This window comes from Drosophila virilis, chromosome 2 (genome assembly GCF_030788295.1).
Source record: "Drosophila virilis strain 15010-1051.87 chromosome 2, Dvir_AGI_RSII-ME, whole genome shotgun sequence".
Classification (NCBI taxonomy): domain Eukaryota; kingdom Metazoa; phylum Arthropoda; class Insecta; order Diptera; family Drosophilidae; genus Drosophila; species Drosophila virilis.
The window spans coordinates 5,768,625-5,773,166 of NC_091544.1; positions in this window are offsets into that span (position 1 = coordinate 5,768,625).

Consider the following 4,542-nt stretch of genomic DNA (forward strand, 5'->3'; position numbering starts at 1 on the left):
TTTGTTTGTTCGATTACATACTTATATATATATGAAATATGTCTGTTTTATTTATATAAACAAATCGATGAAACCAATAAATATAATTTAATGCAATTTCAATATATGCCCAAGCATTTTCTAATCATAATGAACACGTTATTTATTTCATTCGATATTGTTTTAATTTTTACGCTGAACCCTGAAATGTATTGAAAAAAAGATTTGTGCAAATTTAGGTGAGTCGATCTAGGCACGACTGTATGCCTGTCCATAAACTAGCTTAACTACTCGGAAACTACATAATGTATATAATTAAAATTTCAAAAGTATATATACCATTGAAAGAATGTATTCACTATTCTGGTTTTTAGGGCATGCCTCAAAAATGTTGACAGCTTCATGTAAGGGTTCGCGTATGATGTGTTTATACTTATTTTAAATTATTTTACTTTAAAGATACCTCTTCTATTCACTAACAAGTGAGGTAAGGAGCATAGCCGCTGCATAAATGGCAGGCTTAATTCAGTGTAAATGAGTATAGGAAGGCAGCTTGGCAATGTTTTCAGTGTATCTCTTAGTCGGGCAGTCGCATATAGAGCACTCTTAGCTTTTCATAGTAAAGCGCTTTTGCACATGCATACATTTGACTGGCATATTTAGACCGTGAAAATTCCTAAGGATTGGAAAGAGAAGCACAGTCGCAGCATGAAGTGCACAGCAAGCGGCTTGCGGGTGCGGCTGTATATATAAGCACATAATGCGCTGGGTATCTCCTAGTAAGCTCGCCCGACTCAAGCACTCTTAGTTATTATTATTGTTTGATTTATTTTATAATATAAGCTCAAAGTCTGAAACGTGCCATGTGCCACGCTGCGTATACGTAATCTGCCTGCTGCCCGTCCCAGCTAAAGTAGATTATTTGAACATCAAAATGGATAAATAGCGACATATGTAGCACGACTAACAAGAATCACTTCACTGTAAGGTAAGAAAAAACTTAAATTGATTTTCAACTCAGTTTATTTTAATTGTGATTAAATGTATAGCATCGACTAGCTGCTTACGTCGCACGATAAACATATTTTAGCAACTTCTGAACTTGTGACATTTAAACGGACTCCGACAAGAATGTGCAGAACTGACAATAAATTCGCAGCGCTAATTTTATGCGCGCACAAGCGGCAAAAAAAAAGCGGCTAACAACCGCAATAACAACAACGCCAGCAGCAACAGGCATACAAAACAATTATGGCACAGATTTAAATAAATTTTAGTTAGCACAGGGCGACAGCGGGGGCGGAGGGTGAGTGTTAAAGTCGCCTCGTTTCATTGAAAGTTCACACGCCAGTTGCTGCTTGGCCGGGGGGTCAAAGTGGGCAAGTGGGCGTTGCCTTTGCTGCTGATGTTGCTGCTGTTGTTGTTGTTGCTGCTGCTGCTACCAGTGTTAGTATTGTCACGGGCGCAACTGACGGCAACTTTGGTGTGCTATACAAACCGGAAGTTGGCAGCAACAAGTGACGGGTGAGTATTAAGCAACTGTCAAGCACACACACACACACACACACACAAATATAAACATACGCACACACAGAACTTGGACATGGGCAACTTTTAGTTAGTCAATTAGTCACTCAAACTGAATGTTGTCTGATTATTTTTGTGTTGTGGTGTTAAATAGCAAAGACTTTTGGCAAATTGTTTTAGTTGTGGTTGGTCTAGGTTAGTTTTTTGAGCAACACACACACACACACGCACACAAGCCCGATCTGACTCTCTTGTCCGTGCATAACTATTTGCATAATTCAGTGATTCAAACAATGCGACAAGTTGCATGCAACGCCTGGCTGAGAAGCTGTTGTTGTTGTGTGTTGCTGCTGCCCTCGTTGAAGCATTCAAGCGCAACTTTAGACGGTGCTTTATGGCCTGGCTGCCCGCAAACCCTTCCTTCCTGCCTGCCTGCCCGCCTAACTAACTGACTGTTGGCCTGTCTGACATGTCACATAGGCATGTGCCAGGCGCATGTGTCCGCGTGTGTGTGTGTGTGTGTGGCTTAGTTCGCCGCAGTGGCTGACATTGGTCTCATTGTTGCTGCTATCTGACCCCACTAAAGAGTCGCGCCCATTTGTCTGACTTTTCGGAATTTTTAATTAGGCAAACTTTTAGCTATGTGTGCGACCTAGGTTCATTTTAGATGTATGCTCGCATATTGCGTATATCTATGTATATATTTATGTATAATAATAAACTAGTGTTATAATGATTTTTGAAATTTGTATACGTAAAATGTAAATTAGCAAAAATCGTATATAAATAGTTTCCCTTCTATGCCATTCTCATGAATTTAAGTAAGTAATATTCAAATCAATCATTTTTTTTTTATTAGTATAATTGTTATGTCAACCAGTTCCATTCTCTAACTTCTCACTTCTTGCACTCTTTTCTTTTTTAATGTATATAAAAGTCAGCGACACACGAAACCCCTTACTGATGCTTGGCAATTAAATAATTGTGTTTGTGTATATGTGAGTTTATTGGTAAGTAAATAAATAAATATTCATATTTGTGTACAGTGAAAGCTCTTATAAATGGACATCCATCCTACTGCGGCTGATGTTCTCCTTTGAGCGAGGCACAACTTGTTTCTTCAGAGAGACTCAACAGCATCATCATGCATATTTATGGGGGAATCACCAAATTCTTTGGCATTCACAAAACTAAATATAGGAATTGGTAAAAATGCTAGCTACAGATTAAATACAATTTTTGCTTTTAAATCTCAATGCTTTTGTTCACTAATTAACGCATCAGAGCGTCAGAGTAATGAAAATGCTTTTATACCATATAGGTAAAAAATATGAAAAACTTGTGTGTCCTTTTACGAAAGTTATCCGATTGCGGGAGCTGTCCGTTATGCGAGCTTTCACTGTCTATGTATGCGTGTGTACACATTCACACCACATCTGAATATTTGTTTATTTTTTTTCTCTTGTGTGTTTTGCAACTTTTTCCATGCGTCAGTCAGGCGTCACTTGGCGACGCTGCTGTTTTTTGTAGCTGGCTGACATCAACACACACAGGCACACACACACACACACACACACACACACACACGCGGCACTCGCTGCGACACACACGCAACTCTTTTATAGTTCAAGGTGAAATGCGAAACTATGTGGAGCGGGCGATGCTACAAATAAACTTGCAACTGGCCGCGGCCTTTTGTTTTTAATGCCAACAATTCGCCGAGGCACATTGCGGTGGCCGTTGATGTTGCTGCTACTGCCGCATTCTAGTTCGCTTTCATGCTAGTTAATTTGTTGGCTTGACCCTTTTACCATAGCGTCATTTGGGCCAGCGATTCTGAGCAGATATGACGAACTGCACGTGCATATGTATATACATTTTTGTTTCTGGTTGCATGCCATAATAATTTATAGTGTCCTCGCATGCACAGTGCACGGTTTATGAATTATTACGTATACGCAGCGCGACACTCAAGCCGAGCGAAAGCAAAATCAAAAGCACGGGCAACACAGGAGTCAAGGTAAACATTTGCAATTGGTCATTAAATGAGGTCGAAAAAAAAACTAAATTAAGTTTCACTATAGTTAAAGTGTTTCATTATTACCTGCATAACTTTGTCTACTTGGCTTGACAGAAAATTATAAAGTATGCAACATTTTACAGCGTTTCTCGAGAGTTTTTGCAGGCATACGCTCAATCGCCTTTGAACACTTTGTTCGCTTTATTTACACATTTGACAAACTTTTATAACTTTAAATGATTTTAACTTTAAAACTGTTGCTAACTGTTTCAAAGAACTTCGGGGCGAGGTTGCAGGTAGTAGATTATTTAAGCATTAATAAACTTTCAAAGTTTTGAAATATAAAAAAGGCTATATTTTATTGCTTCTATTATTCATGTTATGTAAGCATATTAATATAATTATTTGTATACATTTTAGGCTTAAGGTCATGACTATGCCATGCTGATTCCTTATAGTATATATGCTCATAGAAAAAAGTGCAACATCAATTCGGCACTGAATTCAGAGTATCTGCTAGTCGGATACTAACGCCTAAAGCACTTTCATGTATTTTTTATTAAGCTGTTTTATATCAGAATATATTCTTTAAATTGTAACTATATTAATTCCTTTGAAGTGTCCACTTCAATCAATTTGTTCACTCTGCAAATATTTGATGAGCTTACATAAATATGTATGTATGGTATATTCATGCCAAATTGAGCAATTGCATGTTTTTGTGCCTAAGTGAAGCGAGCATGTGGCATAGCGGCATTTACATGTACCTATGTTGCATGGGTACTTCGTCGCTCAAGCAAGACATCTGGGCTTCTACGCAGCTGATGGCGACCTTGACCAACTTGCCAATAAGTAAAATTCAAGTGCTAACCGCAAAAGGTCACGCACAAGACGCTGGCATGGCCCCAAAAGGTAAGTAATTATGCAAGGGGCTCCCCTTTTTCTTTTGGTTAATTGGAAACTGGTGAATAATTGTGTACGTAATGGCGCATACGCAGTGTATAGCAGAATAAAAA